The sequence below is a fragment of the Mesocricetus auratus genome, unplaced genomic scaffold (assembly GCF_017639785.1).
Source record: "Mesocricetus auratus isolate SY011 unplaced genomic scaffold, BCM_Maur_2.0 Super-Scaffold_100045, whole genome shotgun sequence".
In the NCBI taxonomy this organism is placed as follows: domain Eukaryota; kingdom Metazoa; phylum Chordata; class Mammalia; order Rodentia; family Cricetidae; genus Mesocricetus; species Mesocricetus auratus.
In genome coordinates, this window is record NW_024429222.1 from 9,393,079 (window position 1) to 9,407,202 (window position 14,124).

Consider the following 14,124-nt stretch of genomic DNA (forward strand, 5'->3'; position numbering starts at 1 on the left):
ATGAGTAAGGACATGTGGGTAACAGGCAGTGTCTGCTCTACTGCTATTGAAACCTTCCCCTTTGAGGTTGCCCTAATTGCTTTCACTGTTGGATAAGGAATCCAGGGCCTCATACATGTTAGGCACATATTTCACCAATGGACTACTCTTAGTCCAAATATCCCTTAATTTAAATCCAGTTCAACTTGTACAAAATCAGTTCAATTGAATAAACGCACAGTAATATACCTGGACCTCTATTATTCCCAGAAGTTGCCTTGGGTGACACACAACCTTGAAATAGCATAGTTAAAAGCATTATATTTTACAGAGGCACAGATAAGCTGATCCATGACAGGGGAGTTTGCCTAGTGTGACAGTCAGCATTTTGAAGTCATGGTGAGCTTTTTCAAGTGGATGACACATTGCTGACATGGTTGAGGATGTGAAAACCAAGCATGATTGAAGTCTGTCCACAGACAGCCATTTTTCTATTCAGAGAATCTCTTTCTATGGTAGTCAAACTGTGTTATTGTATGACACAGTATGCCAAGAGAAAATCTACCAGCAGGACTTGGGTCAACAAATACCAGCATCACCTCAATAAATCAGATGTCCTTTCCCTTTGTCCCGAACACATAGGAGGAGAGGTCTGTGATTCCAAGTGCAGCCACCAGTGACCTTGTGGAAGCAGAAAGTGCACTTAGGCTGATGCTTGCAGGAGCAGGTTCTAATCTCAGTCAATTATTAGCTCTGTAACCTTGACCCAGTCACATCTCCTTTCTCAGCTTTAGTTAGTTCATCTGTACTTGAGGGGGTTGAACTGTGCCTTTGTCTATGGGTCATCTGAGTGCTTCAGTAGGAAAAACAGCTGAATATTTTTAGATGATTGAAATAGATAAGTTAGTTTTTAACCTCACCACTGTTATCATTAAATGACTACATAATCAGACCTCTCTTTCATTCCAAATTAATCTACAATGATTTAAATTATAACTTACAGCTTGCATAGTGCTTGCTTCGATATTTTCATTTCTTTCTCCTGCCTGTGTGGAATAAGTAGGGCAGGCATTATAACTCCCTTTATCTTTCCCATACATACAGCTCTCACTCCTGGACATCTGTGACAGCAGTTCTTAGACCTTGATCATGGATCACCTACTCTAAAGTGGCATATGCTCTCTGGACTCTATTCCAGACATACTAAGTCAGAACCTCAGGGGCAACAGCCCTAGGCTTTCTTTGCATTTGTGAAAAAAATCCAAGTGATTGTTATGCTCCCTTGATTTGAAGATGCACTGGTTTACAGAGAAAGGGTAAAGGAAGCTAACATTTGAGATCATTGTGCTGGTTGGATGAGATGTGACCCATCATCTTGAGTATTTGAATACTTGGTCCTCATTTGGTGGTGCTGTGTGTGGCTTCAAAGGTATGTCCTTATTGGAGGAAGAATGTCTGGGAGCAGGCTTTGAGAGCTTAGGGCCTCACCCTCCTTGCAGTTTGCTCTCTCTGCTTTGTGCTTGCAGTTCAATATGTGAGCCCTCAGCTTCCTGCTCCTGCCATCACGCCTTCACTCCACCATCACAGACTAACTCCCTGGATCAACAGATCCAATAGTCCCTTCTGAAAGTTGTCTTGGCCATGGTGTTTTATCAACAGAAAAGTAACTAATACAACCATGTACTAGTGGCTTTAAATAAGCCCCCACCCTGCCCCAGTTGAACCTCATAACAAGTCACAGAGGTATATGTGGCTTGTAAATGAAGGTTTCATTATGAACTTTTTCCAAATGCATGGAAAAGTTGCAAAACCATTAACATTCCTTCCACTGAGACTCTCTGTTCTATCTTACATTCCTGTGTTTAGTTTGTCAAAACCAACTCAGTACAATAGTACTAGTTGAATACTGCATTCCGCTCATACCTCATCAGTATTTTCATCAATGACTCCGTTTTCCTTTCTCTCTGCATTCTACATTTGATTTTCATGACTCCATATTATCTATTAGCCTGTGACAGTTTCTCAGTCTTCTTTTTTTTCAATGACCTTTAATTTCCTAGGAGTCTGATCAAATATTGTTATACAATGTTCCTCTACTGGTGTTTGTCTGATTTACCACCACCATAGTTAGACAGTGGCTATGTATCTTTCCCATCATATAACATCAGGGGTGCACAGTATCATTTAGAGACAATCATGAAGTATGTTTGTAATTACAGTTCAACCAAATAGAAAACGCAGTATTCGATAACTGCTAAGTAACAGGACTAGAATAAACTTTAATTTTTCTTCTATATCATTCTGGTTCCAAGTGGTCATTCTAGGCTTATCCACCCCCAACATAAAACTGTCCATCTCAACCCAACTTTTCATTCTTCTGTGTGTTTTATATTCCACTCTGCTCTCCAGGTTTTCCAATGTTTAACTCAAATCCAGTCTACACTTTGAAATACAGCAGATCCCTAATTCACTCTTGTTTCATGACATTTCATAGCATTTATTTCATAGTCTGTCTCTTTAACTTTTGATTCCTCTCTGATCATCTTATAGTAATTTCTGTCTTTCCAAGATACTATGGAATCATACTAGAAAGAGAAACCAAACTGTATGTAAACCCATTGTTCCTGAGTGAATGATTTTAATAGTTCATCTTCTGTATCAAGGCAGGTCCTCACCCCCTCTATCCTCTAGTCATAGGAATGTCCTAAATTGCCAATCTAACCATAATATTGAGTGACTTAATGCTTCAGTGAGGTTGGGGATATGGCACAACATGTAAAATCAATTGCTGCACAAGCAGGAGGACCAGAGTTCAGATTCCCAACATCCATGTAAAAGCCAAGCAGACATGACACCTAATCTCAGCATGGGGGGAGGAAACAGGATGGAGCAAGCTGGCTAGCCTAGACCATCTGAACCAGGGATGTCTGGAATCAAGTGAGAGACTCTGCTTCAACACATAGGGTAGAGAGTTCAAGGAACACATTTGACATCAACCTTTGGCCTCCACATGCCATGTGCATGCCCACCTACAAACATTCATGAACCCATACACATGCCAACACACACACACATCTGTTCCTCGTACACATGCAAAAAAAAGTAGTTTTTTCCTCTCAGTCCAAATGTCTGATCCTAACACATAAGGTCCCCGTGCTCCGACCGAGGTCTGCCTTTTCACTTTATCTCTCTCTAGCCGTCACCTCACACTCCATTCCACAATATCCCACACTTCGGTCATAGTGGATGACTGGTGATTTCTAAGTGCCCTGTGCTTCTGCACATGCTCTGTTATCAGTGAAGATGCCATTATAGAAGACTCCAGCTTACTCTGTCTGGTACAATGACAATTATAACACCACAGAACAGCAATTTGAAAGGCAGACAGGGCTATGTTGCAACTCAACAACATTCGACAAAGATCCATGGCCTTTTTATCTCTTTGCTTTGCCATCCTTGGAAATTTTGATGTGCCCTGAGGCTATCTCCCTTCATTGTTGCAGGGTGCCTGTAGTAGTTCTAATAAGCAACCTTTCTAAGCACAGCAATGCTTAGAGTCAAAAGGAAGAAAGGGGAGCTATCTCTTCCAGTGTTTCCTTTAAAGATGAAGAAGCACTTCGTGGAGGCCATATCAGACTTTCTCTTATATCTTATTGGCTCAAACTATTACATATTCTACTCCTAGACTAAACAAATAAAATTAATATGCCTACCAAACCTATTCTTAAGACTTTTGTAGTCAGAGATTGGGTATTCTCCCTTTGATGAACAGAACAGGTAACTGAGCAAAATCTTCTCCAGAAAGAAGGAACTTAATGGTTACTGGATGGACGGCCAGTAGTACCAGTCACACTGTAATTGGTGCCTGATCCTCCTATCCACCAGGTGAACTTCTTCATATCCTTTAAGATTCAACTTAAAAATTACCTCTTCCTTCTTCCCAAGCAACAAGCCATACAGCCACAGAGGTTATGTATAAAGCAAAGAACTTGGGGGTGGAGTAGGCAGATAGATCACCCAAGGAAAGGGTTAGATGGATGGGAGGGCTGGAACAAGAAGATCAAGTGGGAAGAGGGAAGGAGGAGGGAGATGATGGAAGGAATATAGGAAGAGAAAGATAAAATTAAGAGTCATTTGAGGGGTGGTATGGAAACTTAATAGAGTAGAAACTTCGTGGTGTGTGTGTGTGTGTATGAGAGAGAGAGAGAGAGAGAGAGAGAGAGAGAGAGAGAGAGAGAGAGAGAGAGAGGGAGGGAGGGAGAGAGGGAGAAAGAGAGAGAGATCTAAATGAAATCAATAAATAATTAGAGAGACAGAGCCCCCATTGGATATCTCTCATCACCAAACTAAGCTTCCAATACTGGGATTAGGTTACAAATAATTGAGTTGTTGGCCAAAGGGGTTTTATGGGAAACACCAAACAACCCAAGCTGCTGCTAAGACTATAGTTTGCTCTCCACAAACCAACAGCAAGGCTCCATTGCTGAACATGACACCTCCACAACTCATTGAACATGGAGAAGTCAAGCTGGTGTCTCCATAGAGCCCTTACCCCTACACACTAACATCTTTGGTATGTAAGATACTCTGAAAATATAAGCAACACACCAGCCACAAACCATTTGATCAACAATTGTACCTGAAAGATATGCTAATTCAATGGTGGTATGAAGTTTGTGGGAGTAACCAACCAACCAATGTCTGATTCGATCCACTCCACCATATGGAACCCATACCCAACACTGCTTGGTTTACTAGTAATCTATGTCCAGGGACCTAGGATAAAACCAAATACTAATGTTCCAAAAAATAAAAGTGACAATAAAGTGATTCCTAATGACATTCTGCTATACTCATAGATCTTTGCCTTATTCAGCCATCATCAGAAATTTTCCTCCTGAAGCAAATGGTAACAATGCAGAGTCCCCGCAGCCAGACATTAAGCAGAGAATAAAAGACCTTGGAACACTCAGCCCTAAATGGAATGTCTCCATCAAATGCCTCCTCTTAGGACTCAGGAGACCCCCTGAAGAGGAGGCAGAAAGAGTATAAGCCAGAAGGTAAGGATGGAAGACACCAAGAAAACAAGGTTCTCTAAATCAGCATGACCAATGCACACACGAACTCCAGACACTGAGGCAGCATGCACACAGCCTGCTTGGGTCTGCTCCAGATGAGATCCTAGAGCTGAAGGAAGTGGACACAGACCCCCATCCCTAACCCAGAAGCTATCTCCCATTGGTAACCGTTTGTAAATGAAAATGTAGTTTTCTCTTAGAGTCTCACTTGGGACACTCTCAAAGGCCTTCTACACGCTCAGCAGTAGATGCCAACAGAAAATGAACTCAACAGCATCTCTCGGGGTTCTTGTCTCATAATGTCATGTCAGGGCTTTCCCTTTTCCTTTTTTTAGATTAATTTTTATTTTTAACTTTAATATATTTACATTTTACCCTCTTTACTCTACAGGTCCTTTGCATATGTATTATAGCTTTCAATTTAGTGTTTTTAATGGGATTCCTGAGTGTGCAAACCAGTGTGTCGAGGCATCTATATCTGTTTCTGTGCCTTCTCGGGCTCTTTTCCTTCTCTTGTTTGTTTTGTCCTATCCCAATATGTTAGGTTCGTTTTATCCTATTTTATTTTATCTTATTTTAATTATCCCTTAGGAGCTTTTTTGTTTCCTCATGAGAGACAGAAAGGAGATGGACAGATGGATCCAGATGGGAGGGGAAAAGGGGAGGAACTGGGAGGAGCAGATGGAGGCGAAATCATAACCAGGTTATATTATGTGAGAAAAAATGTTTTCAGTAAAAGGAAAAGAAAAAGAAAAAAGTACCTCTTCCCAGAAGCCTTCTCTGATAGCATCAAGAAGAATGAAAGGCTTCTCACTCTGAGCTTCCAGGTCCCTGGGCTCATGTTTCCATCATAGCACCTGTTATGAAGCTGAAATTCTGCTGGCTTTAGAAAATATGAAACCTTGGAAGGAAGGCAGTGTGTTCTATTAATTCCTCAGCCCAACCTTGAAAGAAAAGAAAGAAGGGAGGAAAACTGGGAGGAGGAGAGAAGAGAAGAGGGAGGGAAGGGGAGGGGAGGGGAGGAGAGAGAAGGGAAGGGGGAGGGGGAAGAGAAGAATGGAAGGGGGGAGGGGAACAGGAAGACACCCCCCAACCCCCTCCACTTTGGTTGTTGATCTATAAAAATGAGGGTAATTTTTACTTTCTAATGATTGTTTTAAACTTTAAATAGGATAACAGAAAATACCCAGTTCTGTTTCATTAAATCTTGGACAACATGTGCCTCACCTTATATTTTGAAAATGTCATTCTCCCACCCCACCTACACATGCCTCCTGCACAAGCCTGGACAGAGTCACCACTTCAATTTGTTGCTAATTTATCTGAATCTTAAAGTTTAAAAAATACAGATTACAAAACTAATCAAACCAGTTCGTCTTGCCCTGTCTTGATTTTCCTTTATCCAACTGTCTTAAAGACTTCTTTAATAACACTTCCTATGTTCTCTATTAGCAGAATTTTTAAGAGCCTTCCCTGCGGTATAAGACTCAGCCCTGCACTCTCCTGAACAACCTTCACAAACACCCTTTTGCTTTCTCTCCCCTCTCCTCAGCGTTCTGGGCTTCATTTCAGATCTTTCCCTCTGAGATATGCCTCCCTCCCCTTCCTAACACTTCTTTGTTGCTAAAAATAGATGATGTCCCTTCAGAGCAAAAACAGTTGGCAAATCAGCTTTATAGGTACAGCCACACACGGGGCTCTGTGAGATGGGGGAATGGACAGAGTAAATACCAAAAGCTAACCACCATTTCCTCATTCTGTGAGATGGGGAATGGATGCATTAAATGCAAGAAGCTAACCACCATTTCCTCTCTGTGGACCCCTGAATTCCTCAAAGGAATTCACAAAGGCCATGTAAAAATAGCAACACCATCCTCATCAAAAATGCACACTGTAAAGGATGAGACTTTGCAGAATGCTAAAGAGTAAATAAAACAGCGTGTTGAAGAGCACCAGAAAATGTTCTGAGGAAGCATTTAATGAAAAGGCCCCAGGTACAACACATGAACTGCGGGTTATGATATTTTAACAAACAGAACTTTCCGTGGAAAACTAGACATATAATATGGCTAATTTCCCTTAGACAAAAATGAGAATCTTCTGGTACATCACTTAGTATGATGTTGTCAGCTTGGATTTGACTTCTATTTGGTTCCCTATATTATCTTGTGGAGCTTTGCAACATTATCCCTGAAAGAAGTATCATTGTGCTACCTAAAATAATCTTTTCAGGTATTAGATATGCAACTTCTTTCAGACACTATTTCTCTGCAAGTGAAGATTTTTATATTAAGCACAATTGGATCCTCCTTACACATGACATATGTGTGATTTAATACATTTGTGTAGGTGGATCCATATCTCCTATGGTATCAAATCATGAACATGTTGCATAACATAGATATGTATGTATATATTCAGATACATGTACATGTTTACTCTTCTGAAAGTAATGTTTGCAATTGCATCACCCTAATTTCTCTGAAGGAAAGTAACAAAATCACAGCACTAGCTACTGTTGATCTGAGGTCTACCCAGTTTGGTGCTCAATCAAATCCTGCTGGCAACCTTGTTGACCTCTTTGCCAGCCACTGTCTTCTGGTTTTTTTCATCTCAACTAAAAAAATCATCTCATTTTTCTCCAGAGTTTGTGACAAACTCCCAGCTTGCTATTTAGTATTTATACATATCCTTTAGGCCATGATTCTCACGGCCTGATTTGTGGGTCTTCTGTTATCTGTCAAAAAAAAAAAAAGATAGTTTTGTTTGATTTGGGGGGGTTGTTTTTTGGTTTGTTTGTTTGTTTTTAGAGACAGGGTTTCTCTGTGTAACACTCCTAGCTGTCCTGGAACTAGCTCTGTAGACCAGGCCTTGAACTCACAGAGATCTTGCCTGCCTATGCCTCCTGAGTGCTGGGATCAAAGGTGTGCACCACCACTGCCAACTTTCAAAAAAAAATCCTTTAGGAGAGTTAATCACACTAAAGTATGTATGGAGAGAATGGGTAAGATGAGAAGTATTCTCTAATTAATATCATCGTTGAATCATGGGGAAAGGGATACACCATCATCACAGTGATATTATCATTGTTAAACTACCATTTATTAACTTTATACCTCCATGTTAGGAAACTGAGAGCCATCACCAAGCATACCTTCCCGTCATAACAGTGCTCTCTCATACATTAAGGCCATTTTCTGTTTTCTTGTAGTTCCTACGAGTCACATTACTCATCATAGGCTTACTATGACTAACCACTGAGCCACTAGCCATCCTACAAATCTAATGAAAACGACATAATAAAATCTTTCATTAGTGCCTATTTTGTCTTTAGGAATAGCATTTCAATCTACCCCACTATAAAATCCATAACATTTATGAGCCCAAAACAAAACAAAGCATGTTGAAGAGAAGTTAAAACTTTTATTTAAAGTGTCCAGGGTTACACAAGGCAAACTTTGAACAGAATCCAGTGACTCTCTCCTCCCAACAGGCCTTAGGAAGGGAACACTAGTACTTCTGTTTCAATTTCCTAATAATAATAATGGCTTCAAACAGGATAAGTATGCAGCTTTAAGAAGTGACTGGTTCTCTTTGAAATCCAGATGTTACCCTGCCTTTTTTATATGAGGGTGTCTTAGGTAAGGTTTTTATTGTTACGAAGAGACACCATGACCATGACAACTCTTATAAAGGAAAACATTTCACTGGGGCTGGCTTACAGTTTCAGGGGTTTGGTCCATTATCAACATTGTGGTAAACATGGCAGCATGTAGGCAAACATGGTGCTGGAGAAGAAACTGAGAGTTCTACATCTTGATCCACAGGCAGGAGGAGACTGTGTGCCACACTTGGTGTAGCTTGAGAATATGAGACCTCAAAGTCCACCCTCACAGTGACATACTTCCTCCAACAAGGCCACACCTCATTATAGTGTCATCCCCTTTGGATCAACCATGCACACACATGAGTCTATGGGAGCCACTCCTATTTAAACGACCACAGAGGGTGACCTTGAAATTTCCACAGGAAACTATCATTAAGTTGAGCAATAGGGGAAAAGAAACCCTCATTGTCAATTCATAATCATTTGTTTGCTCTATTAAATTGTTCTATATGAATGCAAAAGACTATCTTCAAACGGAGATTGGTTCCTCATACATATGGTATAGTATAAGTATTCATGCATTTGGTGTAGGTTCTGCTGAGGTAAAAGGATCTTACTTTTGCAAGACAAAATCTTGCAAGAGAATCCAAGGAGTTAATACCTCACCAACTACAAATGAAAATATTTAGCCTCCTTTAACCCAGTGGTTCTCAACCTATGGGTCATGACTCCTATGGGGGTCACATATAGGATATTTACATTACAATTCATAACAGTAGCAAAATTGTAGTTATGAAGTAGCAACTAAAGTAATTTTATGGCTGGGGAGGTTACAACAAAATGAAGAACTGTATGAAAGGATAATAACATTAGGAAGGTTGAGACTACTGTTTTAACCCCTCATGGAGTCTTTTTTCCTAGATAAAGCAAACAATTGACATAATAGAGTGATATCCCAACTCTACCACCCAATAGTTTCATGATCATGATCAAATCACTTAACTTCAATTTTGTCACCAGGAAAAATAGGGTAATAAAACTTGATGTAGCTCTTTATGAGTGAAATGAGGTCTAGGTAAGGGTCTGCACATGAATACAGACTTTTTAAGCATTGCATGAGCTGGTAAAGCAATACACTTCTGCCAAGAAGAGACATTTACCTGGAATGATACTGAGGTTTGCCTCTGCATGTATCCTATCAAAGCCTTATGGGACAGACAGGAATAGTGGTACAGAAGCTAAGGTCCCAGCCATTCAGACTCCTCTTTGACCTTCTACTGTACCACAGCTTAGCACTGCTGGGGTCTTACCCAGCTCACCAGCATCTGACACATCCCAATTTCAAAGCTACTACAGAAAAAGGTAAGGCATGGGGCTGGAAAGACGGTTCAGCAGTTAAGAGCATGTGTTTCTCTTGCAGAGGACCTGAGTTTGGTTCCTAGCACCTACACTGGGCAGCTCACAACCACTTGCTCCTGCTCCAGGGGGATCTGGCACCCCTGACCTCTGCACCTGCAGTCACAGGCACATACCCACAACAGAGACACATATACATAATTAAAATAATAACAATATGTTAAGAGAAGCTTTTTCCTTGCTAGCCGCTTTGGTTTATCCCCCGCCAGTCGCCTGGGCTCTGCCGCGCCAGCCTGTTTCGAGATCCGCATGAGTCCCAAATAAACACACCGGAGGCTATATTAATTATGAAGCTGTTGGCCTTGCTTGTTTGTTACTGGCTAGCTCTGACTTAAGTAATTACCCCATAATTGTTAATCTGAGTATGTTTCTTACCGGTGAATAGTTCCCGGCTTCCTACCCCATGCGGTTACATCTCGAACTCTTGTCTTTCTCCTTCCCAGAGTTCTCCTGGACTCCTAGTCCCTCCTATCTAGGTTTCCTATAGGCTCAACAGTACTTTATTGACAAATGCACAGGACTTCCCCCAACAACAATAAATCCTTCTTTTCAAAACAGGAAAAGGTAAAACATACTTCAATACTTGTCCCAAAGTCTGAGAGCAGTCAGCAAACAACTAAATTTAGAGAATTCTGAATTCCTGGTTTGGTATTTAGTTGTCACTGAAGTTACTAAAGTATACCAGAATATAAATACATCCTGTGATAGAATTAATAAGTGGACTTGACAAAGGGGGAAAGCACTCCTTATTTAATTAATGCATACAGAGAAGGGTGAGTTCTACGGAAAGTAACTCACAGACGCAATGAGGAATAGATGGTTGGGCTCTGCAAGCTATCTTGGAAAAGGATTTTTTTCCCCCAAGGTAAACAAAAACAAATGTTTTGATACATTTTGCACCAAAACATAGATCTCACAATAAAATTTCCCATCATGAAATGAGTTGCTTATGAATCCCATTTTTATGGTAAAAACAAAAACTGGTTTGTGAGCTAGTTTGAGACCAGTTTAAGTTACTGAGACCCTGCCACCAAATTGCTCTTAGTTGCCAATGTACTTACTTCTGAACTTTTCAGATCTTATTTTGTGTTCACTATAGGGACATCTGCAGTTACTACTAAGATATTTAAGACATTTCATTTTTAATATGCCAATCTTCTCTTTACCCTACTCATTCCAGCTTAGTAGTTTTTCACATTAAGACATAATAACCACCCTCTCGTTTTACCTTTCAAAATAGGGTCTCATGGTATAGCCCATGCTAGCCTCGGTTTTGTGGTCTTCCTGTCTCAGCTTCCCATGTGCTGAGATACAGCTTTGCACCCTGTCCTTTCAAGGTAAAGTTTATGCATGTAAAGACAGTATTTAAACACAAATGCACCAACACAGGACAGAGTGGTGTCTTCTGCAATACAAGGTTTCTCAAAATATGACATGTAGACCGTCAAAACAAACAAGCAAAAAAAAAAAAAACAGAAGTTGGTAGAGATAGTACCTAAGTAATTTTTTCATAATGGTTAAGTTTATTTTAAAGTGTCAGGGAAAAAATGTGTGCAACACATCAAAGTCACTGATACTTCACTGATAATTGCAGTAAGTGGATGAGGCACAGTAGGAGCCACTGTCATATGTATGCAGCCCATGTGAATTACAAAAGCAGGGTTTAGATGTGCCCTTAAGTCTCCACTTAACAGTTTTAGAGACACAGCAAGTCTGAATACTGATCATACAAGGATTCTAGGAATATAATCTCACATCCTGAATTCCTATGTGTCCTGTTGTAATCTTGTTTGAGATAGGCCATATTGTCCCTGGAAATAGCAAGAGTAGTCCTAGAAAGGGCTAGCTGATTTTGTGTGGATTATTTGAACTATTACAGCAAGCAATGTGCTCTGTGGAACCAGATTTCTTTTCAAATATTTTTGTTTTTATTTATGTGTATGTGTCTATGTGAGCACACATCACAGATGTATGCCACATGTATACAGTTGCTCATAGAGGACAGAAGAGGGCATTGGATTCCCTGGAACTGAATTTAGGAGCAGTTGGGAGCTGCCTCACTCTGGGTGTTGGGAATTGAACTTGGGTCCTCTGGAAAAGCCCAAGTAGCCTTAACTGCTGAACCATCTCTCCAACCCCTAGGTTGAAAACTTTAAATTGGCAAAATTTAATTTTGACAGCTACCTCTAGAATTTGGGGCTAAGGGCAGCACTGACTGAACCATAAAGATAGACAAGAGATACAGTTCTGCACAAAAAAGCTCTGAGGAACTGTCTCAATTGTATAATGAGGACAGAAACTCATACAGTACTGTCATGAGGATTAAATAAAATGAAGAATGTGCACTGTCTGATGGATCCAGCAAATGGATAAACCCGTGGCAAATATGGCTTTTATTTTTGCTATTGATATGATGATATTTTTTGTGAGAGGAGTGGTTTTCTAAAAACAGTGTTATGGTCACATTTGTTATCTTCATTATTTTATCAACCTACAAATGAAGGATAATTATTTGAATGTAACCTTTGTGGGGCCATTAAGAAAAGCCGTTTCTTCCTGCAATTATGTCCTTAATTTGTTTATCATCCCCATGATAATCGAGGTACTCTGAATTACCTCAGTGAAATGTTCAGTATCTCACCACGGAGTATTTTGCTTCAGTCTTGAACGTTTAGCATGATATGATCTTATCTAAATGATTGCTGAGACCAATAATGCTAAGAATGCTATATTAAAAAATAAATTATGAGGTTATTTTCAGGACACTTAAATGACTTGGTAACTTAATGTAACAATTTATATGAGTTGCAAAGTTAAAAGTGCTAACAAAATAAAGTGACAGTTTATCAAGAACCTAGAGATGCTGCAGAATCTTTTTTCTTTTTAGAGTCATGTTATGGAGTCAGGGAGAAAAGAGAAAGCAAACATAAAGACTAAAATATAAAACAAAGCTGAGGATCAAGGATAGGACTAATGTGACCTTTTACTTTTTTGTTCATTCAGTTTTGAGACAAGATCTCACTATGTGGCCCCAGAGAGCCTGGAACTCTCTAGATAAATCAGGCTGGCCTTGAACTACCAGTTATTCTCCTGCCTCTGCATCTTCTGTACTGGGACTATAGGTATTTACCATCACTCCCAGTTAATAAGAATCCTTGAAATCAAACTTAAGTCTAAATGGATCAAATCCAGCCACACTGAACCTGTTAGAAGAGAAAGTGGGAGGTACCCTTGAATGAACTGGTACAGGAGACAGCTTCCTGAACATAACACCAGTAGTACAAACACTGAGATCGACAATTAATAAATGGGACCTCCTGAAATTGAGAAGCTTCTGTAAGGCAAAGGACACAGTCAGCAAGACAAAAAGGCAACCCACAGATTGGGAAAAGATATTCACTAACCCCACATCTGACAGAGGGCTGATCTCCAAAATTTACAAAGAACTCAAGAAGCAAGTCTCCAAAACACCAACAGATCCAATTAAAAAGTGGGGGACTGAACAAAATAGAGAATTCTCAATAGAAGAGTATAAAATGGCTGAGAGACACATGAGAAAGTGCTCAACATCATTAGCCATTAGGGAAATGCAAATGAAAACAACTCTGAGATATCATCTCACTCCTGGCAGAATGGGGAAAATCAAAAACACCAATGACAGTTTGTGCTGGAGAGGATGTAGAAAAAGGGGAACACTCCTCCACTGCTGGTGAGAGTGCCAACTCGTACAGTCACTATGGAAATCAGTATGGAGTTCCTCAGGAAAATGGGACTCAGTCTACCACAAGACCCAGCAATTCCACTCTTAGGCATATACCCAAAAGATGCCCATTCACACAACAAGGATGTCTGTTCCACTATGCTCATAGCAGCATTGTATGTAATAGCTAGATCCTGGAAGCAACCTAGATGCCCCACAACTGAAGAGTGGATAGAGAAAATGTGGTACATTTACACAATGGAGTACTACTCAGTGGAAAAAAACAATGGAATCTTGAAATTTGCAGTCAAATGGAAGGCACTAGAGGAAACCATCCTGAGTGA

At 40.2% G+C, this 14,124-nt stretch overlaps 1 pseudogene; it reads right to left on the reverse strand.

Moving 5' to 3' along the window:
- LOC101823486 overlaps positions 1-14,124 on the reverse strand; it is a 127,381-nt pseudogene that overhangs the window by 95,862 nt on the left and 17,395 nt on the right.